Source organism: Aotus nancymaae, unplaced genomic scaffold (assembly GCF_030222135.1).
Source record: "Aotus nancymaae isolate 86718 unplaced genomic scaffold, 86718_ANA_hifiasm-v0.15.2.pri h1tg000207l, whole genome shotgun sequence".
Taxonomy (NCBI): Eukaryota; Metazoa; Chordata; class Mammalia; order Primates; family Aotidae; genus Aotus; species Aotus nancymaae.
This window is the reverse complement of record NW_026988622.1, coordinates 1113511-1140639: the sequence shown is the minus strand read 5'-3', so window position 1 is coordinate 1140639 and position 27129 is coordinate 1113511.

Below are 27129 nucleotides of genomic sequence, written 5' to 3'. Positions count from 1 at the left end.
GCAGATATTTCTCTGTATAGCCTTTGTTCCCATTCACTCGGGAATATCACAACGCACCTATTACAAGAAACGTGTTTCTAACTTTCTGAATCTCAACATAGATTCAACTCTCTTAGGTGAACGAATGCACAGCAGAGCACTTTCATGGAAACGTTTCTCCTGAGTTTTGGACGAAGACTCACCGCTGTTTCGTACGTATACCGGCATTGGGCTGGAAATGCCGGTTTCGGGATTCTGCACAGAAAGGGTTTACACACCGCTGAATCCACACATGAGTTTAACTCGGTAAGTTGAATGCACACCTGAACAACCATCCAGTTAGATAGTTCCGTTTTGGTTTTAGAATCAGATATTTCTCTGTACAACCTATGGTCCCATTCACTCGGGAATATCCCAACGCAGCTCCTAGAAGAAACGTGTTTCTAACTCACTGAATCTCAACATAGACACAACTGTCTTTGGGGAAAGAACACACATCAGAGCAGTTTCACGGAAATGATTCTCCTGAGATTTAGACGGAGTCTTTCTGCTGTTTCGTACGTATGCCGGCATTGGGCTGGAAATGTCGGTTTTGGGATTCTGCACGGAAAGGGTTTGCAAACCGCTGAATCCTCACGTGACTTTAACTCTGTCTGTTGAATGCACACATTGACAACCATTCAGTTAGATAGCTCCGTTTTGGTTTTAGAAGCAGATATTTCTCTGTACAGCCTATGGTCCCATTCACTCGCGAATATCCCAATGAAGCACCTAGAAGAAACGTGTTTCTATCTCGCTGAATCTCAACATAGATTCAACTATCTTAGGTGACTGAACGCACAGCAGAGCAGTTTTTCGCAAACGTTTCCCCTGAGTTTACACGTAGTCTTACTGCTGTTTCGTACGTATGCCGGCATTGGGCTGGAAATGGCGGTTTCAGAAATCTGCGCAGAATTGTTTTGCAGACTGCTGAATCCCCACATGAGTTTAACTGTGTCACTTGAATGCAGGCATGGACAGCCGTTCAGTTAGATAGCTCTGCTTTGGTTTTAGAAGTAGATATTTCTCTGTACAGCCCATGGTCCCATTCACTCGGGAATATCCCAACGAAGCACCTAGAAGAATAGTGTTTCTAACTCGCTGAATCTCAACATAGATTCAACTCTCTTAGGTGAACGAACGCACAGCAGATCACTTTCATGGAAACGTTTCTCCGGAGTTTTAGACGAAGACATACTGCTCTTTCGTACGTATGCCGGCATTGGGCTGGAAATGCTGGTTTCGGGATTCTGCACAGATAGGGTTTGCACAATGCTGAATCCACTCATGAGTTAAAGTCTGTCAGTTGAATGCACACACGGACAACCATTCAGTTACATAGCTCCGTTTTGGTTTTAGAAGCACATATTTCTCTGTACAGCCTATGGTCCCGTTCACTCGGGAATATCCCAACGCAGCTCCTAGAAGAAACGTGTTCCAAACTCGCTGAATCTCAACATCGATTCAACTTTCTTAGGTGAGCCAACGCACAGCAGAGCAGTTTCCCGGAAACGTTTCTCCTGAGTTTTAGACGAAGTCTTACTGCTATTTCGTACGTATGCCGGCATTGGGCTGGCAATGCCGGTTTGGGATTCTGCAGAGAAAGGGTTTGCAAACCGCTGAATCCACACCTGACTTTAACTCTGTCAGTTGAATGCACACATGGAAAACCATTCACTTAGATAGCTCCGTTTTGGTTTTTGAAGCAGATATTTCTCTCTACAGCCTATTGTCCCATTCACTCAGGAATATCCCAACGAAGCTCCTAGAAGAAACGTGTTTCTGACTCGCTGAATTTCAACATAGATTCAACTCTCTTACGTGAACGAACGCACAGCAGAACTGTTTCAAGGAATCGTTTCTCTTGAGTTTAATACGCAGTTTACTGCTGTTTCGTACGTATGCCGGCATTCGACCAGAAATGCCGGTTTTGGGATTCTGTACAGAAAGGGTTTGCAAACCGCCCAATCCACACGAGTTTAACTCTGTCAGCTGAATGCACACATGGACAACCATTCAGTTAGATAGCTCCGTTTTGGTTTTAGAAGCAGATATTTCTCTGTACAGCCTATGTTCCCACTCACTCGGGAATATCCCAACGCAGCTCCTAGAAGAAACGTGGTTGTAACTCAGTGAATCTCAGCATAGGTACAACTGTCTTTGGGGAAAGAACGCACAGCAGAGTAGTTTCACGGAAATGTATCTCCTGAGTTTTAGAGGAAGTCTTACCGCTGTTTCGTATGTATGCCGGCATTGAGCTGGAAATGCCGGTTTCGGGATTTTGCACAGAAAGGGTTTGCACACCGCTGAATGCAAACATGAGTTTACCTCTGTCAGTTGAATGCACACATTGACAACCATTCAGTTAGATAGCTCCGTTTCTGTTTTAGAGGCAGATATTTCTCTGTGCAGCCTATGGTCCCATTCACTCGGGAATATCCAAACGCAGCTCCTAGATGAAACGTTTTTCTAGCTCGCTGAATCTCAGCATAGATTCAACTCACTTCGCTGAACGAACGCACAGCAGAGCTGTTTCACGGAAACGTTTATTCTGAGTTTTAGACGAAGTCTTACCGCTGTTTCGTACGTATGCCGGCATTGGGCTGGAAATGCTGGTTTCGGGATACTGCACAGAAGGGGTTTGCACACCGCTGAATCCACACATGAGCTTAACTGTGTCAGTTGAATGCACACATGGACAACCATGCAGTTAGATAGCTCCGTTTTGGTTTTAGAAGCCGGTATTTCTCCGTACATCCTATGTTCCCATTCACTCGGGAATATCCCAATGAAGCTCCCAGAAGAAACGTGTTTCTAACTCACTGAATCTCAAAATCGATTCAACTCTCTTAGGTGAGCGTACTCAAAGCAGAGCAGTTTCACGGAAACTTTTCGCCTGAGTATTAGACGCAGTCATACCGCTGTTTCGTAGGTATGTCGGCATAGGACTGGAAATGCCGGTTTCGGGATTCTGTAGAGAAAGGGTTTGCACACCGCTGAATCCACACGTGAGTTTGACTCTGTCCGTTGAATGCACACATGGACAACCATTCAGTTAGATAGCTCCATTTTGGTTTCAAAAGCAGATATTTCTCTGTACAGCCTATGGTCCCATTCACTCGGGAATATCCCAACGAAGCTCCTAGAAGAAACGTGTTTCCAACTCGCTGAATCTAAACATAGATTCAACTCTCTTAGGTGAGCGAAAGCACAGCAGAGCAGTTTCACGGAAACGTTTCTCCTGAGTTTTAGACGAAGTCTTACCGCTGTTTCGTACGTATGCCGGCATTGGGCTGGAAATGCCGGTTTCAGGATTCTGCACAGAAAGTGTTTGCACACCGCTGAATCCACACATGAGTTTAACTCTGTCAGTTGAATGCACACATTGACAACCATTCAGTTAGTTAGCTCCGTCTTGGTTTTAGAAGCAGATATTTCTCCGTACAAGCTATGGTCCCATTCACTCGGGAATATCCCAGCGCAGCTCCTAGAAGAAACGTGTTGCTGACTCACTGAATCTCAACATAGATTCAACTCTCTTAGCTGAACGACAACACAGCAGAGCAGTTTAAAGGAAACGTTTTTCCTGAGGTTTAGACGAAGTCTACTGCAGTTTCGTATGTATGCCGGCATTGGGTTGGAAATGCCGGTTTTGGGATTCTGCACAAAAAGGGTTTGCGAAGCGCTGAATCCACACCTTAGTTGAACACTGTCAGTTGAATGCACACATTGACAACCATTCAGTTAGATAGCTCCGTTTTGGTTTTAGAAGCAGATATTTCTTTGTACACCCTATGGTCCCATTCACTCGGGAATACCCCAACGCATCTACTAGAAGAAATGAGTTTCTGACTCGCTGAATCTCAACATAGATTCAACTCTCTTAGGTGAACGAACGCACTGCAGAAGAGTTTCAAGGAAACGTTTCTCCTGAGTTTTAGACGAAGTTTACTGCTGTTTCGTACGTATGCCGGCATTGGTCTGGCAAGGCCGGTTTCGGGATTCTGCACAGATAGGGTATGCACACCGCTGAATCCACACATGAGTTTAACTCTGTCAGTTGAATGCACACATGGACAACCATTCAGTTAGATAGCTCCGTTTTCGTTTTAGAAGCAGATATTTCTCTGTATAGCCTTTGTTCCCATTCACTCGGGAATATCACAACGCACCTATTACAAGAAACGTGTTTCTAACTTTCTGAATCTCAACATAGATTCAACTCTCTTAGGTGAACGAATGCACAGCAGAGCACTTTCATGGAAACGTTTCTCCTGAGTTTTGGACGAAGACTCACCGCTGTTTCGTACGTATACCGGCATTGGGCTGGAAATGCCGGTTTCGGGATTCTGCACAGAAAGGGTTTACACACCGCTGAATCCACACATGAGTTTAACTCGGTAAGTTGAATGCACACCTGAACAACCATCCAGTTAGATAGTTCCGTTTTGGTTTTAGAATCAGATATTTCTCTGTACAACCTATGGTCCCATTCACTCGGGAATATCCCAACGCAGCTCCTAGAAGAAACGTGTTTCTAACTCACTGAATCTCAACATAGACACAACTGTCTTTGGGGAAAGAACACACATCAGAGCAGTTTCACGGAAATGATTCTCCTGAGATTTAGACGGAGTCTTTCTGCTGTTTCGTACGTATGCCGGCATTGGGCTGGAAATGTCGGTTTTGGGATTCTGCACGGAAAGGGTTTGCAAACCGCTGAATCCTCACGTGACTTTAACTCTGTCTGTTGAATGCACACATTGACAACCATTCAGTTAGATAGCTCCGTTTTGGTTTTAGAAGCAGATATTTCTCTGTACAGCCTATGGTCCCATTCACTCGCGAATATCCCAATGAAGCACCTAGAAGAAACGTGTTTCTATCTCGCTGAATCTCAACATAGATTCAACTATCTTAGGTGACTGAACGCACAGCAGAGCAGTTTTTCGCAAACGTTTCCCCTGAGTTTACACGTAGTCTTACTGCTGTTTCGTACGTATGCCGGCATTGGGCTGGAAATGGCGGTTTCAGAAATCTGCGCAGAATTGTTTTGCAGACTGCTGAATCCCCACATGAGTTTAACTGTGTCACTTGAATGCAGGCATGGACAGCCGTTCAGTTAGATAGCTCTGCTTTGGTTTTAGAAGTAGATATTTCTCTGTACAGCCCATGGTCCCATTCACTCGGGAATATCCCAACGAAGCACCTAGAAGAATAGTGTTTCTAACTCGCTGAATCTCAACATAGATTCAACTCTCTTAGGTGAACGAACGCACAGCAGATCACTTTCATGGAAACGTTTCTCCGGAGTTTTAGACGAAGACATACTGCTCTTTCGTACGTATGCCGGCATTGGGCTGGAAATGCTGGTTTCGGGATTCTGCACAGATAGGGTTTGCACAATGCTGAATCCACTCATGAGTTAAAGTCTGTCAGTTGAATGCACACACGGACAACCATTCAGTTACATAGCTCCGTTTTGGTTTTAGAAGCACATATTTCTCTGTACAGCCTATGGTCCCGTTCACTCGGGAATATCCCAACGCAGCTCCTAGAAGAAACGTGTTCCAAACTCGCTGAATCTCAACATCGATTCAACTTTCTTAGGTGAGCCAACGCACAGCAGAGCAGTTTCCCGGAAACGTTTCTCCTGAGTTTTAGACGAAGTCTTACTGCTATTTCGTACGTATGCCGGCATTGGGCTGGCAATGCCGGTTTGGGATTCTGCAGAGAAAGGGTTTGCAAACCGCTGAATCCACACCTGACTTTAACTCTGTCAGTTGAATGCACACATGGAAAACCATTCACTTAGATAGCTCCGTTTTGGTTTTTGAAGCAGATATTTCTCTCTACAGCCTATTGTCCCATTCACTCAGGAATATCCCAACGAAGCTCCTAGAAGAAACGTGTTTCTGACTCGCTGAATTTCAACATAGATTCAACTCTCTTACGTGAACGAACGCACAGCAGAACTGTTTCAAGGAATCGTTTCTCTTGAGTTTAATACGCAGTTTACTGCTGTTTCGTACGTATGCCGGCATTCGACCAGAAATGCCGGTTTTGGGATTCTGTACAGAAAGGGTTTGCAAACCGCCCAATCCACACGAGTTTAACTCTGTCAGCTGAATGCACACATGGACAACCATTCAGTTAGATAGCTCCGTTTTGGTTTTAGAAGCAGATATTTCTCTGTACAGCCTATGTTCCCACTCACTCGGGAATATCCCAACGCAGCTCCTAGAAGAAACGTGGTTGTAACTCAGTGAATCTCAGCATAGGTACAACTGTCTTTGGGGAAAGAACGCACAGCAGAGTAGTTTCACGGAAATGTATCTCCTGAGTTTTAGAGGAAGTCTTACCGCTGTTTCGTATGTATGCCGGCATTGAGCTGGAAATGCCGGTTTCGGGATTTTGCACAGAAAGGGTTTGCACACCGCTGAATGCAAACATGAGTTTACCTCTGTCAGTTGAATGCACACATTGACAACCATTCAGTTAGATAGCTCCGTTTCTGTTTTAGAGGCAGATATTTCTCTGTGCAGCCTATGGTCCCATTCACTCGGGAATATCCAAACGCAGCTCCTAGATGAAACGTTTTTCTAGCTCGCTGAATCTCAGCATAGATTCAACTCACTTCGCTGAACGAACGCACAGCAGAGCTGTTTCACGGAAACGTTTATTCTGAGTTTTAGACGAAGTCTTACCGCTGTTTCGTACGTATGCCGGCATTGGGCTGGAAATGCTGGTTTCGGGATACTGCACAGAAGGGGTTTGCACACCGCTGAATCCACACATGAGCTTAACTGTGTCAGTTGAATGCACACATGGACAACCATGCAGTTAGATAGCTCCGTTTTGGTTTTAGAAGCCGGTATTTCTCTGTACATCCTATGTTCCCATTCACTCGGGAATATCCCAATGAAGCTCCCAGAAGAAACGTGTTTCTAACTCACTGAATCTCAAAATCGATTCAACTCTCTTAGGTGAGCGTACTCAAAGCAGAGCAGTTTCACGGAAACTTTTCGCCTGAGTATTAGACGCAGTCATACCGCTGTTTCGTAGGTATGTCGGCATAGGGCTGGAAATGCCGGTTTCAGGATTCTGTAGAGAAAGGGTTTGCACACCGCTGAATCCACACGTGAGTTTGACTCTGTCCTTTGAATGCACACATGGACAACCATTCAGTTAGATAGCTCCATTTTGGTTTCAAAAGCAGATATTTCTCTGTACAGCCTATGGTCCCATTCACTCGGGAATATCCCAACGAAGCTCCTAGAAGAAACGTGTTTCCAACTCGCTGAATCTAAACATAGATTCAACTCTCTTAGGTGAGCGAAAGCACAGCAGAGCAGTTTCACGGAAACGTTTCTCCTGAGTTTTAGACGAAGTCTTACCGCTGTTTCGTACGTATGCCGGCATTGGGCTGGAAATGCCGGTTTCAGGATTCTGCACAGAAAGTGTTTGCACACCGCTGAATCCACACATGAGTTTAACTCTGTCAGTTGAATGCACACATTGACAACCATTCAGTTAGTTAGCTCCGTCTTGGTTTTAGAAGCAGATATTTCTCCGTACAAGCTATGGTCCCATTCACTCGGGAATATCCCAGCGCAGCTCCTAGAAGAAACGTGTTGCTGACTCACTGAATCTCAACATAGATTCAACTCTCTTAGCTGAACGAAAACACAGCAGAGCAGTTTAAAGGAAACGTTTTTCCTGAGGTTTAGACGAAGTCTACTGCAGTTTTGTATGTATGCCGGCATTGGGTTGGAAATGCCGGTTTTGAGATTCTGCACAGAAAGGGTTTGTGAAGCGCTGAATCCACACCTTAGTTGAACACTGTCAGTTGAATGCACACATTGACAACCATTCAGTTAGATAGCTCCGTTTTGGTTTTAGAAGCAGATATTTCTTTGTACACCCTATGGTCCCATTCACTCGGGAATACCCCAACGCATCTACTAGAAGAAATGAGTTTCTGACTCGCTGAATCTCAACATAGATTCAACTCTCTTAGGTGAACGAACGCACTGCAGAAGAGTTTCAAGGAAACGTTTCTCCTGAGTTTTAGACGAAGTTTACTGCTGTTTCGTACGTATGCCGGCATTGGTCTGGCAAGGCCGGTTTCGGGATTCTGCACAGATAGGGTATGCACACCGCTGAATCCACACATGAGTTTAACTCTGTCAGTTGAATGCACACATGGACAACCATTCAGTTAGATAGCTCCGTTTTCGTTTTAGAAGCAGATATTTCTCTGTATAGCCTTTGTTCCCATTCACTCGGGAATATCACAACGCACCTATTACAAGAAACGTGTTTCTAACTTTCTGAATCTCAACATAGATTCAACTCTCTTAGGTGAACGAATGCACAGCAGAGCACTTTCATGGAAACGTTTCTCCTGAGTTTTGGACGAAGACTCACCGCTGTTTCGTACGTATACCGGCATTGGGCTGGAAATGCCGGTTTCGGGATTCTGCACAGAAAGGGTTTACACACCGCTGAATCCACACATGAGTTTAACTCGGTAAGTTGAATGCACACCTGGACAACCATCCAGTTAGATAGTTCCGTTTTGGTTTTAGAATCAGATATTTCTCTGTACAACCTATGGTCCCATTCACTCGGGAATATCCCAACGCAGCTCCTAGAAGAAACGTGTTTCTAACTCACTGAATCTCAACATAGACACAACTGTCTTTGGGGAAAGAACACACATCAGAGCAGTTTCACGGAAATGATTCTCCTGAGATTTAGACGGAGTCTTACTGCTGTTTCGTACGTATGCCGGCATTGGGCTGGAAATGTCGGTTTTGGGATTCTGCACGGAAAGGGTTTGCAAACCGCTGAATCCTCACGTGACTTTAACTGTGTCTGTTGAATGCACACATTGACAACCATTCAGTTAGATAGCTCCGTTTTGGTTTTAGAAGCAGATATTTCTCTGTACAGCCTATGGTCCCATTCACTCGCGAATATCCCAATGAAGCACCTAGAAGAAACGTGTTTCTAACTCGCTGAATCTCAACATAGATTCAACTATCTTAGGTGACCGAACGCACAGCAGAGCAGTTTTTCGCAAACGTTTCCCCTGAGTTTACACGTAGTCTTACTGCTGTTTCGTACGTATGCCGGCATTGGGCTGGAAATGGCGGTTTCAGAAATCTGCGCAGAATTGTTTTGCAGACTGCTGAATCCCCACATGAGTTTAACTGTGTCACTTGAATGCAGGCATGGACAGCCGTTCAGTTAGATAGCTCTGCTTTGGTTTTAGAAGTAGATATTTCTCTGTACAGCCCATGGTCCCATTCACTCGGGAATATCCCAACGAAGCACCTAGAAGAATAGTGTTTCTAACTCGCTGAATCTCAACATAGATTCAACTCTCTTAGGTGAACGAACGCACAGCAGATCACTTTCATGGAAACGTTTCTCCGGAGTTTTAGACGAAGACATACTGCTCTTTCGTACGTATGCCGGCATTGGGCTGGAAATGCTGGTTTCGGGATTCTGCACAGATAGGGTTTGCACAATGCTGAATCCACTCATGAGTTAAAGTCTGTCAGTTGAATGCACACACGGACAACCATTCAGTTACATAGCTCCGTTTTGGTTTTAGAAGCACATATTTCTCTGTACAGCCTATGGTCCCGTTCACTCGGGAATATCCCAACGCAGCTCCTAGAAGAAACGTGTTCCAAACTCGCTGAATCTCAACATCGATTCAACTTTCTTAGGTGAGCCAACGCACAGCAGAGCAGTTTCCCGGAAACGTTTCTCCTGAGTTTTAGACGAAGTCTTACTGCAATTTCGTACGTATGCCGGCATTGGGCTGGCAATGCCGGTTTGGGATTCTGCAGAGAAAGGGTTTGCAAACCGCTGAATCCACACCTGACTTTAACTCTGTCAGTTGAATGCACACATGGAAAACCATTCAGTTAGATAGCTCCGTTTTGGTTTTTGAAGCAGATATTTCTCTCTACAGCCTATTGCCCCATTCACTCAGGAATATCCCAACGAAGCTCCTAGAAGAAACGTGTTTCTGACTCGCTGAATTTCAACATAGATTCAACTCTCTTACGTGAACGAACGCACAGCAGAACTGTTTCAAGGAATCGTTTCTCTTGAGTTTAATACGCAGTTTACTGCTGTTTCGTACGTATGCCGGCATTCGACCAGAAATGCCGGTTTTGGGATTCTGTACAGAAAGGGTTTGCAAACCGCCCAATCCACACGAGTTTAACTCTGTCAGCTGAATGCACACATGGACAACCATTCAGTTAGATAGCTCCGTTTTGGTTTTAGAAGCAGATATTTCTCTGTACAGCCTATGTTCCCACTCACTCGGGAATATCCCAACGCAGCTCCTAGAAGAAACGTGGTTGTAACTCAGTGAATCTCAGCATAGGTACAACTGTCTTTGGGGAAAGAACGCACAGCAGAGTAGTTTCACGGAAATGTATCTCCTGAGTTTTAGAGGAAGTCTTACCGCTGTTTCGTATGTATGCCGGCATTGAGCTGGAAATGCCGGTTTCGGGATTTTGCACAGAAAGGGTTTGCACACCGCTGAATGCAAACATGAGTTTACCTCTGTCAGTTGAATGCACACATTGACAACCATTCAGTTAGATAGCTCCGTTTCTGTTTTAGAGGCAGATATTTCTCTGTGCAGCCTATGGTCCCATTCACTCGGGAATATCCAAACGCAGCTCCTAGATGAAACGTTTTTCTAGCTCGCTGAATCTCAGCATAGATTCAACTCACTTCGCTGAACGAACGCACAGCAGAGCTGTTTCACGGAAACGTTTATTCTGAGTTTTAGACGAAGTCTTACCGCTGTTTCGTACGTATGCCGGCATTGGGCTGGAAATGCTGGTTTCGGGATACTGCACAGAAGGGGTTTGCACACCGCTGAATCCACACATGAGCTTAACTGTGTCAGTTGAATGCACACATGGACAACCATGCAGTTAGATAGCTCCGTTTTGGTTTTAGAAGCCGGTATTTCTCTGTACATCCTATGTTCCCATTCACTCGGGAATATCCCAATGAAGCTCCCAGAAGAAACGTGTTTCTAACTCACTGAATCTCAAAATCGATTCAACTCTCTTAGGTGAGCGTACTCAAAGCAGAGCAGTTTCACGGAAACTTTTCGCCTGAGTATTAGACGCAGTCATACCGCTGTTTCGTAGGTATGTCGGCATAGGGCTGGAAATGCCGGTTTCGGGATTCTGTAGAGAAAGGGTTTGCACACCGCTGAATCCACACGTGAGTTTGAATCTGTCCGTTGAATGCACACATGGACAACCATTCAGTTAGATAGCTCCATTTTGGTTTCAAAAGCAGATATTTCTCTGTACAGCCTATGGTCCCATTCACTCGGGAATATCCCAACGAAGCTCCTAGAAGAAACGTGTTTCCAACTCGCTGAATCTAAACATAGATTCAACTATCTTAGGTGAGCGAAAGCACAGCAGAGCAGTTTCACGGAAACGTTTCTCCTGAGTTTTAGACGAAGTCTTACCGCTGTTTCGTACGTATGCCGGCATTGGGCTGGAAATGCCGGTTTCAGGATTCTGCACAGAAAGTGTTTGCACACCGCTGAATCCACACATGAGTTTAACTCTGTCAGTTGAATGCACACATTGACAACCATTCAGTTAGTTAGCTCCGTCTTGGTTTTAGAAGCAGATATTTCTCTGTACAAGCTATGGTCCCATTCACTCGGGAATATCCCAGCGCAGCTCCTAGAAGAAACGTGTTGCTGACTCACTGAATCTCAACATAGATTCAACTCTCTTAGCTGAACGAAAACACAGCAGAGCAGTTTAAAGGAAACGTTTTTCCTGAGGTTTAGACGAAGTCTACTGCAGTTTCGTATGTATGCCGGCATTGGGTTGGAAATGCCGGTTTTGGGATTCTGCACAGAAAGGGTTTGCGAAGCGCTGAATCCACACCTTAGTTGAACACTGTCAGTTGAATGCACACATTGACAACCATTCAGTTAGATAGCTCCGTTTTGGTTTTAGAAGCAGATATTTCTTTGTACACCCTATGGTCCCATTCACTCGGGAATACCCCAACGCATCTACTAGAAGAAATGAGTTTCTGACTCGCTGAATCTCAACATAGATTCAACTCTCTTAGGTGAACGAACGCACTGCAGAAGAGTTTCAAGGAAACGTTTCTCCTGAGTTTTAGACGAAGTTTACTGCTGTTTCGTACGTATGCCGGCATTGGTCTGGCAAGGCCGGTTTCGGGATTCTGCACAGATAGGGTATGCACACCGCTGAATCCACACATGAGTTTAACTCTGTCAGTTGAATGCACACATGGACAACCATTCAGTTAGATAGCTCCGTTTTCGTTTTAGAAGCAGATATTTCTCTGTATAGCCTTTGTTCCCATTCACTCGGGAATATCACAACGCACCTATTACAAGAAACGTGTTTCTAACTTTCTGAATCTCAACATAGATTCAACTCTCTTAGGTGAACGAATGCACAGCAGAGCACTTTCATGGAAACGTTTCTCCTGAGTTTTGGACGAAGACTCACCGCTGTTTCGTACGTATACCGGCATTGGGCTGGAAATGCCGGTTTCGGGATTCTGCACAGAAAGGGTTTACACACCGCTGAATCCACACATGAGTTTAACTCGGTAAGTTGAATGCACACCTGGACAACCATCCAGTTAGATAGTTCCGTTTTGGTTTTAGAATCAGATATTTCTCTGTACAACCTATGGTCCCATTCACTCGGGAATATCCCAACGCAGCTCCTAGAAGAAACGTGTTTCTAACTCACTGAATCTCAACATAGACACAACTGTCTTTGGGGAAAGAACACACATCAGAGCAGTTTCACGGAAATGATTCTCCTGAGATTTAGACGGAGTCTTACTGCTGTTTCGTACGTATGCCGGCATTGGGCTGGAAATGTCGGTTTTGGGATTCTGCACGGAAAGGGTTTGCAAACCGCTGAATCCTCACGTGACTTTAACTGTGTCTGTTGAATGCACACATTGACAACCATTCAGTTAGATAGCTCCGTTTTGGTTTTAGAAGCAGATATTTCTCTGTACAGCCTATGGTCCCATTCACTCGCGAATATCCCAATGAAGCACCTAGAAGAAACGTGTTTCTAACTCGCTGAATCTCAACATAGATTCAACTATCTTAGGTGACCGAACGCACAGCAGAGCAGTTTTTCGCAAACGTTTCCCCTGAGTTTACACGTAGTCTTACTGCTGTTTCGTACGTATGCCGGCATTGGGCTGGAAATGGCGGTTTCAGAAATCTGCGCAGAATTGATTTGCAGACGATGAATCCCCACATGAGTTTAACTGTGTCACTTGAATGCAGGCATGGACAGCCGTTCAGTTAGATAGCTCTGCTTTGGTTTTAGAAGTAGATATTTCTCTGTACAGCCCATGGTCCCATTCACTCGGGAATATCCCAACGAAGCACCTAGAAGAATAGTGTTTCTAACTCGCTGAATCTCAACATAGATTCAACTCTCTTAGGTGAACGAACGCACAGCAGATCACTTTCATGGAAACGTTTCTCCGGAGTTTTAGACGAAGACATACTGCTCTTTCGTACGTATGCCGGCATTGGGCTGGAAATGCTGGTTTCGGGATTCTGCACAGATAGGGTTTGCACAATGCTGAATCCACTCATGAGTTAAAGTCTGTCAGTTGAATGCACACACGGACAACCATTCAGTTACATAGCTCCGTTTTGGTTTTAGAAGCAGATATTTCTCTGTAAAACCTATGGTCCCATTCACTCGGGAATATCCCAACGCAGCTCCTAGAAGAAACGTGTTCCAAACTCGCTGAATCTCAACATCGATTCAACTTTCTTAGGTGAGCCAACGCACAGCAGAGCAGTTTCCCGGAAACGTTTCTCCTGAGTTTTAGACGAAGTCTTACTGCAATTTCGTACGTATGCCGGCATTGGGCTGGCAATGCCGGTTTGGGATTCTGCAGAGAAAGGGTTTGCAAACCGCTGAATCCACACCTGACTTTAACTCTGTCAGTTGAATGCACACATGGAAAACCATTCAGTTAGATAGCTCCGTTTTGGTTTTTGAAGCAGATATTTCTCTCTACAGCCTATTGCCCCATTCACTCAGGAATATCCCAACGAAGCTCCTAGAAGAAACGTGTTTCTGACTCGCTGAATTTCAACATAGATTCAACTCTCTTACGTGAACGAACGCACAGCAGAACTGTTTCAAGGAATCGTTTCTCTTGAGTTTAATACGCAGTTTACTGCTGTTTCGTACGTATGCCGGCATTCGACCAGAAATGCCGGTTTTGGGATTCTGTACAGAAAGGGTTTGCAAACCGCCCAATCCACACGAGTTTAACTCTGTCAGCTGAATGCACACATGGACAACCATTCAGTTAGATAGCTCCGTTTTGGTTTTAGAAGCAGATATTTCTCTGTACAGCCTATGTTCCCACTCACTCGGGAATATCCCAACGCAGCTCCTAGAAGAAACGTGGTTGTAACTCAGTGAATCTCAGCATAGGTACAACTGTCTTTGGGGAAAGAACGCACAGCAGAGTAGTTTCACGGAAATGTATCTCCTGAGTTTTAGAGGAAGTCTTACCGCTGTTTCGTATGTATGCCGGCATTGAGCTGGAAATGCCGGTTTCGGGATTTTGCACAGAAAGGGTTTGCACACCGCTGAATGCAAACATGAGTTTACCTCTGTCAGTTGAATGCACACATTGACAACCATTCAGTTAGATAGCTCCGTTTCTGTTTTAGAGGCAGATATTTCTCTGTGCAGCCTATGGTCCCATTCACTCGGGAATATCCAAACGCAGCTCCTAGATGAAACGTTTTTCTAGCTCGCTGAATCTCAGCATAGATTCAACTCACTTCGCTGAACGAACGCACAGCAGAGCTGTTTCACGGAAACGTTTATTCTGAGTTTTAGACGAAGTCTTACCGCTGTTTCGTACGTATGCCGGCATTGGGCTGGAAATGCTGGTTTCGGGATACTGCACAGAAGGGGTTTGCACACCGCTGAATCCACACATGAGCTTAACTGTGTCAGTTGAATGCACACATGGACAACCATGCAGTTAGATAGCTCCGTTTTGGTTTTAGAAGCCGGTATTTCTCTGTACATCCTATGTTCCCATTCACTCGGGAATATCCCAATGAAGCTCCCAGAAGAAACGTGTTTCTAACTCACTGAATCTCAAAATCGATTCAACTCTCTTAGGTGAGCGTACTCAAAGCAGAGCAGTTTCACGGAAACTTTTCGCCTGAGTATTAGACGCAGTCATACCGCTGTTTCGTAGGTATGTCGGCATAGGGCTGGAAATGCCGGTTTCGGGATTCTGTAGAGAAAGGCTTTGCACACCGCTGAATCCACACATGAGTTTAACTGTGTCGGTTGAATGCACACATGGACAACCATTCAGTTAGATAGCTCCGTTTTGGTTTTAGAAGCAGATATTTCTCTGTACTGCCTATTCTCCCTTCACTTGGTAATATCACAATGCAGCTCCTAGTAGAACCGTGTTTCTATCTCGGTGAATCTCAACATAGATTCAACTCTCTTTGGTGACCGAACGCACAGCAGAGCAGTTTCTCGGAAACGTTTATCCTGAGTTTTAGACGAAGTCTTACCGCTGTTTCGTACGTATGTCGTCATTGGGCTGTAAATGCTGGTTTCGGGATACTGCACAGAAGGGGTTTGCACACCGCTGAATCCACACATGAGCTTAACTGTGTCAGTTGAATGTACACATGGACAACCATGCAGTTAGATAGCTCCGTTTTGGTTTTAGAAGCGGATATTTTTCTGTATAGACTATGGACCCATTCACTCGGGAATATCCCAACGCAGCTCCTAGAAGAAAAGTGTTTCTAACTCGCTGAATCTCAACGTAGATTCAACTCTCGTAGGTGAACGAACGCATAGCAGAGCAGTTTGAAGGAAACGTTTCTCCTCAGATTTAGACGAAGTCTTAATGCTGTTTCGTATGTATGCCGGCACTGGGCTGGAAATGCCGGTTTCGGGATTCTGCAAAGAAAGGGTTTGCACACCGCTGAATTCACACATGAGTTTAACTCTGTCAGTTGCATGCACACATGGGCAACCATTCAACTAGACAGCTCCGTTTTTGTTTAGTAGCAGATAGTTCTCTGTGCAGCTTATGGTCCCATTCACTCCGGAATATCCCAACAGAGCTCCTAGAAAAAACGTGTTTCTAACTCGCTGAATCTCAACGTAGATTCAACGCTCTTAAGTGATCGAAGGCACAGCAGAACAGATTAAAGTAAACGATTGTCCTGAGTTTCAGACGAAGCCTTACCGATGTTTCGTACGTATGCCGGCATTGGGCTGGAAATGCCGGTTTCGGGATTCTGCACAGAAAGAGTTTGCCCACCGCTGAATCCACACATGAGTTTAACTCTGTTAGTTGAATGCACTCATTGACAACCATTCAGTTCGATGGCTCCTCTTCGGTTTAGAAGCCGATATTTCTCTGTACAGACTATGGTCCCATTCACGCCGGAATATGCCAATGCAGCTCCTAGAAGAAACGTGTTTCTAACTCGCTGAATCTCAACGTAGATTCAACTCTCTTAGGTGATCGAAGGCACAGCAGAGGAGTTTCAAGGAAACGTTTCTCCTGAGTTTTAGACGAAGTCTTACCGATGTTTCGTACGTATGCCGGCATTGGGCTGGAAATGCCGGTTTTGGGATTCTCCACATAAAGAGTTTGCCCATGGCTGAATCCACACATGAGTTTAACTCTGTGATTTGGAATGCACACATTGACAACCATTCAGTTAGATAGCTCCGTTTTGGTTTAGAAGCAGATATTTCTCTGTACAGTCTATGGTCCCATTCACTCGGATATATCCCAATGCAGCCCCAAGAAGAAACGTGTTTCTATCTCGCTGAATCTGAACATAGATTCACCTCTCTTAGGTGAACGAACGCACAGCAGAGCAGATTCAAGGAAACGTTTCTCCTGAGTTTTAGACGAAGTCTTACCGAGGTTTTGTACGTATGCCGGCATTGGGCTGGAAATGCCCTTTTCAGGATTCTGCAGAGAAAGTGTTTGCCCACTGCAGAATCCACAGATGAGTTTACCTCTGTCAGTTGAATGCACTCATTGACATCCATTCAGTTAGATACCATCGTTTTGGTTTTGGAAGCAGATATTTCTCTGTACAGCCTATGTTCCCATTCACGCGGGAATATCCCCATGCAGCCCGTGGAAGAAACGTGTTTCTATCTCACTGAATCTCAACGTACATTAAACTCTCTTGGGTGAACGAACGCACAGCACAGCAGTTTCAAGGAATCGTTTCTCTGGAGTTTTAGATGAAGTCTTACCGTTGTTTCGTGCGTATGCCGGCATTGGGCTGGAAATGCCGGTTTCAGGATTCTGCACAGAAAGGGTTTGCATACCGCTGAATCCACACATGAGATTAACTCTATCTGTTGAATGCACACATGGACACCCACTCAGTTAGATAGCTCCGTTTTGGTTTAAGAGGCGGATATTTCTCTGTACCCCTTTTGGTCCCATTCACTCGGGAATATCCGAATGCATCTCCTAGAAGAAACGTGTTTCTATCTCGCTGAATCTCAGCGTCGATTCAACTCTCTTAGGTGAATGAACGCAGATGAGAGCAGTTTCAAGGAATCGTTTCTTCTGAGTTTTAGACGAAGTCTTACTGCTGTTTCGTACGTATGACGACATAGGGCTGGAATTGCCGGATTCGAGATTCTGCACAGAAAGGGTTTGCACCCCGCTGAATCCACACATGAGATTAACTCTGTCTGTTGAATGGACACATGGACAACCATTCAGTTAGATAGCTCCGTTTTGGTTTAGGAGCAGATATTTCTCTGTACAGTCTATGGTCCCATTCACTCGGGAATATCCCAATGCAACTCGTAGAAGAAACGTGTTTCTAACTCGCTGAATCTCAACGTAGATTCAACTCTCTTAGGTGAACGAACGCAGATGAGAGCAGTTTCAAGGAAACGTTTCTCCTGAGTTTTAAACGAAGTGTTACTGCTGTTTCGTACGTATGCCGGCATTGGGCTGTAAATGCCGGATTCGAGATTCTGCACAGAAAGTCTTTGCACACCGCTGAATCCACGCATGTGTTTAACTCTGTCAGTTGAATGGACACATGGACAACCATTCTGTTAGGTAGCTCCGTTTTGGTTTAGAAGCAGATATTTCTCTGTACATCCTTTGGTCCCATTCACTCGGGCATATCCCAATGCTGGCCCTGGAAGAAACGTGTTTCTACCTCACTGAATCTCTATATAGATTCAACTCTCTTAGGTGAACGAACGCACAGCAGAGCAGTTTCAAGGAAACTTTACTCCTGAGTTTTAGACGAAGTCTTACTGCTATTTCGTACATATGCCGGCATTTGGCTCTAAATGCCGGTTTCGGGATTCTGGAAAAAAAGAATTTGCACACCGCTGAATCCACACATGAGTTTGAATCTGTCAGTTGAATGCACACACGGACAACCATTCAGTTAGATAGCTCCGTTTTGGTTTTAGAAGCAGATATTTTTCTGCATAGCCTATGGACCAATTCACTCGGGAATATCCCAACGCAGCTCCTAGAAGAAACGTGTTTCTTAGTCGCTGAATCTCAACGTAGATTCAACTCTCTTAGGTGAACGAATGCACAGCAGAGCAAACTCAAGGAAACGTTTTTCCTGAGTTTTAGACGAAGTCTTCCTGCTGTTTCGTACATATGCCAGCATTGGGATGGAAATGCCGGTTTCGGGATTCTGCACAGAAAGGGTTTGCACACCGCTGAATCCACACATGAGTTTAACTCTGTCAGTTGAAAGCACACAAGGACAGCCATTCAGTTACATAGCTCCGTTTTGGTTTTAGATGGAGATCTTTCTCTGTACAGGCTATGTTCCCATTCACTCGGGAATATCCCAATGCAGCTCCTAGAAGAAACGTGTTTCTAACTCGCTCAATCTCAACGTAGATTCAACTCTCTTGGGTGAACGAAAGCACAGCAGAGCAGTTTGAAGGAAACGTTTCTCCTGAGATTTAGACTAAGTCTTACTGCTGTTTCGTATGTATGCCGGCATTGGGCTGGAAATGCCAGTTTCGGGATTCTGCACAGAAAGGGTTTGCACACCGCTGAATCCACACATGAGTTTGACTCTGTCAGTTGAATGCACTCATTGAGAACCATTCAGTTAGATAGCTCCATTTTGGTTTTAGAAGCAGGTATTTCTCTGTACAGCCTATGGTCCCATTCACTCAGTAATATCCCTACGCAGCTACTAGAAGAAACGTGTTTCTATCTCGCTGAATCTCACCGGAGATTCATCTCTCTTGGGAGAACGAACGCACAGCAGAACAGTTTAAAGGAAACGTTTGTCCTGAGTTTCAGACGAAGCCTTACTGATATTTCATACGTATGCCGGCATTGGGCTGGAAATGCCGGTTTCGGGATTCTGCACAGAAAGTGTTTGCCCACCGCTGAATCCACACATGAGTTTAACACTGTCAGTTGAATGCACTCATTGACAACCATTCAGTTAGATAACTCCGTTTTGGTTTAGAAGCAGATATTTCTCTGTACAGCGAATGTTCCCATTAACTCTGGAATATCCCCATGCAGCTCCTAGAAGAAACGTGTTTCTAACTCGCGCAATCTCAACGTAGATTCAACTCTCTTGGCTGAACGAACGCACAGCAGAGCAGTTTCAAAGAAACGTTTCTCCGGAGTTTTAGATGAAGTCGTACCGCTGTTTCGTACGTATGCCGGAATTAGGCTGTAAATGCCGGTTTCGGGATTCTGCACAGAAAGGGTTTGCACACCACTGAATCCACACATGAGTTTAAATCTGTCAGTTGAATGCCCACATGGTCAACCATTCATTTAGATAGCTCCGTTTTGCGTTTAGAATCAGATATTTCTCTGTACAGCCTATGGTCCATTCACTTGGGAATATCCCAACATAGCTCCTTGAAGAAACGTGTTTCTAACTCGCCAAATCTCAACGTAGATTCAACTCTCTTAGGTGAACGCACGCACAGCAGAGCAGTTTCACGGAAACGTTTCTCCTGAGTTTTAGACGAGGTCTTACAGCTGTTTCGTACATATGCCGGCATTGGGCTGGAAATTCCCATTTGGGGATTCTGCACAGAAAGTGTTTGCACACCGCTGAATACACACAAGGGTTTAGCTCCGTCAGCTGAATGCACACATGGACAACCATTCAGTTAGATAGCTCCGTTTTGGTTTTAGGAACAGATATTTCTCTGTACCCCTGTTGGTCCCAATCACTCGGGAATATCCCAACGCATCTCCTAGAAGAAACGTGTTTCTAACTCGCTGAAGCTCAACGTAGATTCAACTCTCTTAGGTGAACGAAGGCACAAAAGAGCAGTTTCAAGGAATCGTTTTTCCTGAGTTTTAGACGAAGTCTTCCTGCAGTTTCGTACGTATGCCGGCATTGGGCTGGAAATGCCGGTTTCGGGATTCTGCACAGAAAGGGTTGGCACACCGCTGAATCCACACATGAGTTTAACTCTGTCAGATGAATGCACTCATTAACAACCATTCAGTTAGATAGCTCCTTTTTGGTTTTAGAAGCAGATATTTCTCTGTCCAACCTATGTTCCCATTCACTCGGGAATATCCCAATGCAGTTCCTAGAAGAAACGTGTTTCTAACTCGCTCAATCTCAAAGTAGATTCACCTCTCTTGGGTGAACGAACGCACAGCAGAACAGTTTGAAGGAAACGTTACTCCTGAGTTTTAGATGAAGTCATACTGCTGTTTCATACATATGCTGGCATTTGGTTCTAAATGACGGTTTCGGGATGCTGCACAAAAGTGTTTGCCCACTGCTGCATCCACACATGAGTTTAACTCTGTCAGTTGAATGCACACATGGACAACCATTCAGTTAGAAAGCTCCATTTTGGTTTTAGAAGCGGATATTTTTCTGTAAAGCCTATGGACCCATTCACTCGGGAATATCCCAACGCAGCTCCTATAAGAAACGTGTTTCTAACTCGCTGAATCTCAACATAGATTCAACTCTCTTACGTGAACGAACGCACAGCCGAGCAGTTTCACGGAAACGTTTCTCCTGACTTTTAGACGAGGTCGTACAGCTGTTTCGTACATATGCCGGCATTGGGCTGGAAATTCCCTTTTCGGGATTCTGCACAGAAAGGGTTTGCACACCGCTGAATACACATATGGGTTTAACTCTGTCAGTTGAATGCACACATAGACATCCATTCAGTTAGATAGCTCCATTTTGGTTTTCGAAGCAGATATTTCTCTGTACCCCTTTTAGTCCCATTCACTCGGGAATATCCCAACGCAGCTCCTTGAAGAATCGTGTTTCTAACTCGTTCAATCTCAACGTAGATTCAACTCTCTTGGGTGAACGAACGCACAGCAGAGCAGTTTGAAGGAAACGTTTCTCCTGAGTTTTAGATGAAGTCTTACCGCTGCTTCTTACGTATGCCGGCATTGGGCTGGAAATGCCGGTTTCGGGATTCTACACAGAAAGGGTTTGCACACTGCTGAATCAACACATGAATTTAACTCTGTCAATTGAATGAACAAATGCACAACCATTCAGTTAGATAGCTCCGTTTTGGTTTAGAATCAGATATTTCTCTGTAGAGCCTATGGTCCCATTCATTCCGGAATATCCCAATGCAGCTCCTAGAAGAAACGTGTTTCTAACTCACTGAATCTCAACATAGACACAACTGTCGTTGGGGAAAGAACGCACAGCAGAGCAGTTTCACGGAAAAGTTTCTCTTGAGTTTTAGACGAAGTCTTACCGTTGTTTCGTATGTATGCCGGCATTAGGCTGGAAATGCCGGTTTCGGAATTATGCACAGAAAGTGTTTGCACACCGCTGAATCCACACATGAGTTTTACTGTGTCAGTTGAATGCACACATGGACTACCATTCAGTTAGATAGCTCCGTTTTGGTTTTAGAAGCAGATATTTCTCTGTACAGCCTATTCTCCATTCACTTGGTAATTTCACAATGCAGCTCCTAGAAGAACCGTGTTTCTATCTCGGTGAAACTCAACACAGATTCAACTCTCTTAGGTGACTGAACGCACAGCAGAGCAGTTTCTCGGAAACCTTTATCCTGAGTTTTAGACGAAGTCTTACCGCTGTTTCGTACGTATGCCGGCATTGGGCTGGAAATGCTGGTTTCGGGATACTGCACAGAAGGGGTTTGCACACCGCTGAATCCACACGTGAGCTTAACTGTGTCAGTTGAATGCACACATGGACAACCATGCAGTTAGATAGCTCCGTTTTGGTTTTAGAAGCCGGTATTTCTCTGTATATCCTATGGTCCCATTCACTCGGGAATATCCCAACGCAGCTTCAAGAAGATACGTGTTTCTAACTCGGTGAATCTCAACATAGATTCAACTCTCTTAGGTGAGCGAACTCACAGCAGAGCAGTTTCACGGAAACGTTTCGCCTGAGTTTTAGACGCAGTCTTACCGCTGTTTCGTACGTATGCCGATATTGGGCAGGAAATGTCAGTTTCGGGATTCTGCACAGAAAGGGTTTTCACACCGCTGAATCCACACAAGAGTTAAAATCTGTCAGTTGAATGCACACATGGACACCATTCAGTTAGATAGCTCCGTTTTGGTTTTAGAAGCAGATATTTCTCTGTACAGACTATGGTCCCATTCACTCGGGAATATCCCAACGCAGCTCCTAGACGAAACGTGTTTCCAACTCCCTGAATCTAAACATAGATTCAACTCTCTTAGGTGAGCGAACGCACAGCAGAGCAGTTTCACGGAATCGTTTCTCCTGAGTTTTAGACGAAGTCTTACCGATGTTTTCTACGTATGCCGGCATTGGGCAAGAAATGCCCTTTTCAGGATTCTGCACAGAAAGGGTTTCCCACCGCAGAATCCACACATGAGTTTACCTCTGTCAGTTGAATGCACTCATTGACATCCATTCAGTTAGATAGCTTCGTTTTGGTTTAAGAGGCGGATATTTCTCTGTACCCCTTTTGGTCCCATTCACTCGGGAATATCCGAATGCAGCTCCTAGAAGAAACGTCTTTCTAACTCGCTGAATCTCAACGTAGATTCAACTCTCTTAGGTGAATGAACGTAGATGAGAGCAGTATCAAGGAAACGTTTCTTCTGAGTTTTAGACGAAGTCTTACTGCTGTTTCGTACGTATGCCGGCATAGGGCTGGAAATGCCGGATTCGAGATTCTGCACAGAAAGGGTTTGCACACCGCTGAATCCACGCATGTGATTAACTCTGTCAGTTGAATGGACACATGGACAACCATTCAGTTAGATAGCTCCGTTTTGGTTTAGAAGCAGATGTTTCTCTGCACAGACTATGGTCCCATTCACTCGGGAATATCCCAATGCAGCTCCTAGAAGAAACGTGTTTCTAACTCGCTGAATCTCAACGTAGATTCAACTCTCTTAAGTTAACGAACGCAGATGAGAGCAGTTTCAAGGAAACGTTTCTCCTGAGTTTTAAACGAAGTCTTACTGCTGTTTCGTACGTATGCCGGCAATATGCTGTAAATGCCGGATTCAAGATTCTGCACAGAAAGTCTTTGCACACCGCTGAATGCACGCATGTGTTTAACTCTGTCAGTTGAATGGACACATGGACAACCATTCAGTTAGGTAGCTCCGTTTTGGTTTAGAAGCAGATATTTCTCTGTGCATCCTATGGTCCCATTCACTCGGGAATATCCCAATGCTGCCCCTAGAAGAAACGTGTTTCTACCTCGCTGAATCTCAATATAGATTCAACTCTCTTAGGTGAACGAACGCACAGCAGAGCAGTTTCAAGGAATCTTTACTCCTGAGTTTTAGACGAAGTCTTACTGCTATTTCGTACATATGCCGGCATTTGGCTCTAAATTCCGGTTTCGGGATTCTGCAAAAAAAGAATTTGCACACCGCTGAATCCACACATGAGTTTGAATCTGTCAGTTGAATGCACACACGGACAACCATTCAGTTAGATAGCTCCGTTTTGGTTTTAGAAGCAGATATTTTTCTGTATAGCCTATGGACCAATTCACTCGGGAATATCCCAACGCAGCTCCTAGAAGAAACGTGTTTCTTAGTCGCTGTATCTCAACGTAGATTCAACTCTCTTAGGTGAACGAATGCACAGCAGAGCAGACTCAAGGAAACGTTTTTCCTGAGTTTTAGACGAAGTCTTCCAGCTATTTCGTACATATGCCAGCATTGGGGTGGAAATGCCGGTTTCGGGATTCTGCACAGAGAGGGTTTGCACACCGCTGAATCCACACATGAGTTTAACTCTGTCAGTTGAATGCACACATGGACAACCATTTAGTTACATAGCTCCGTTTTGGTTTTAGAAGGTGATATTTCTCTGTACAGCCTATGTTCCCATTCACTCGGGAATATCCCAATGCAGCTCCTAGAAGAAACGTGTTTCTAACGCGCTCAATCTCAATGTAGATTCAACTCTCCTGGGTGAACGAACGCACAGCACAGCAGTTTGAAGGAACAGTTTCTCCTGATATTTAGACGAAGTCTTACTGCTGTTTCGTACGTATGCCGGCATTGGGTTGGAAAAGCCGTTTTCGGGATTCTGCACAGAAATGGTTTGCACTCCGCTGAATCCGCACATGAGTTAAAGTCTATCAGTTGAATGCACTCACGGACAACCATTCAGTTAGATAGCTTCGTCTTTGTTTTAGATGCAGATATTTCTCTGTACAAGCTATGGTCCCATTCACTCGGGAATATCCCAACGCAGCTCCTAGAAGAAACGTGTTTCTAATCGCTGAATCTCAACATCGATTCAACTGTCTTAGGTGAGCGAATGCACAGTAGAGCAGTTTCACGGAAACGTTTCGCCGGAGTTGTAGATGAAGTCTTACCGCTGTTTCCTATGTAGGCCGGCATTGGGCAGGAAATGGCGGTTTCAGGATTCTGCACAGAAAGGGTTTGCACACCGCTGAATCCACACATGAGTTAAAATCTGTCAGTTGAATGCACACACGGACAACCATTCAGTTAGATAGCTCCGTTTTGGTTTTAGAAACAGATATTTCTCTGTACAGCCTATGGTCCATTAACTCGGGAATATCCCAACGCAGCTCCTTGAAGAAACGTGTTTCTAACTCAGTGAGTCTCAGCATAGATACAACTGTCTTTGGGGAAAGAACGCACAGCAGAGTAGTTTCACGGAAATGTATCTCCTGAGTTTTAGACGAAATCTTGCCGCTGTTTCGTATGTATGCCGGCATTGAGCTGGAAATGCCAGTTTCGGGATTCTGCACAGAAAGGGTTTGCACACCGCTGAATCCACACATGAGTTTAACTCTGTCAGTTGAATGCACACATGGACAACCATTCAGTTACATAGCTCCGTTTTGGTTTTAGAAGGAGATATTTCTCTGTACAGCCTATGTTGCCATTCACTCGGGAATATCCCAATGCAGCTCCTAGAAGAAACGTGTTTCTAACTCGCTGAATCTCAACGTAGATTCAACTCTCTTAGGTGAATGAACGCAGATGAGAGCAGTTTCAAGAAAACGTGTCTCCTGAGTTTTAAACGAAGTCTTACTGCTGTTTCGTACGTATGCCGGCATTGGGCTGTAAATGCCGGATTCGAGATTCTGCACAGAAAGTCTTTGCACACCGCTGAATCCACGCATGTGTTTAACTCTGTCAGTTGAATGGACACATGGACAACCATTCAGTTAGGTAGCTCCGTTTTGGTTTAGAAGCAGATATTTCTCTGTACATTCTATGGTCCCATTCACTCGGGCATATCCCAATGCTGCCCCTGGAAGAAACGTGTTTCTATCTCGCTGAATCTCAATATAGATTCAACTCTCTTAGGTGAACGAACGCACAGCAGAGCAGTTTCAAGGAAACTTTACTCCTGAGTTTTAGACGAAGTCTTACTGCTATTTCGTACATATGCCGGCATTTGGCTCTAAATGCCGGTTTCGGGATTCTGGAAAAAAAGAATTTGCACACCGCTGAATCCACACATGAGTTTAACTCTGTCAGTTGAATGCACTCATTGACAACCATTCAGTTAGATAACTCCGTTTTGGTTTAGAAGCAGATATTTCTCTGTACAGCGTATGTTCCCATTAACTCTGGAATATCCCCATGCAGCTCCTAGAAGAAACGTGTTTCTAACTCACGCAATCTCAACGTAGATTCAACTCTCTTGGCTGAACGAACGCACAGCAGAGCAGTTTCAAAGAAACGTTTCTCCGGAGTTTTAGATGAAGTCGTACCGCTGTTTCGTACGTATGCCGGAATTGGGCTGTAAATGCCGGTTTCGGGATTCTGCACAGAAAGGGTTTGCACACCACTGAATCCACACATGAGTTTAAATCTGTCAGTTGAATGCCCACATGGTCAACCATTCATTTAGATAGCTCCGTTTTGCGTTTAGAATCAGATATTTCTCTGTACAGCCTATGGTCCATTCACTTGGGAATATCCCAACATAGCTCCTTGAAGAAACGTGTTTCTAACTCGCCAAATCTCAACATAGATTCAACTCTCTTAGGTGAACGCACGCACAGCAGAGCAGTTTCACGGAAACGTTTCTCCTGAGTTTTAGACGAGGTCTTACAGCTGTTTCGTACATATGCCGGCATTGGGCTGGAAATTCCCATTTGGTGATTCTGCACAGAAAGTGTTTGCACACCGCTGAATACACACAAGGGTTTAGCTCCGTCAGCTGAATGCACACATGGACAACCATTCAGTTAGATAGCTCCGTTTTGGTTTTAGAAACAGATATTTCTCTGTACCCCTGTTGGTCCCAATCACTCGGGAATATCCCAACGCATCTCCTAGAAGAAACGTGTTTCTAACTCGCTGAAGCTCAACGTAGATTCAACTCTCTTAGGTGAACGAAGGCACAAAAGAGCAGTTTCAAGGAATCGTTTTTCCTGAGTTTTAGACGAAGTCTTCCTGCAGTTTCGTACGTATGCCGGCATTGGGCTGGAAATGCCGGTTTCGGGATTCTGCACAGAAAGGGTTGGCACACCGCTGAAT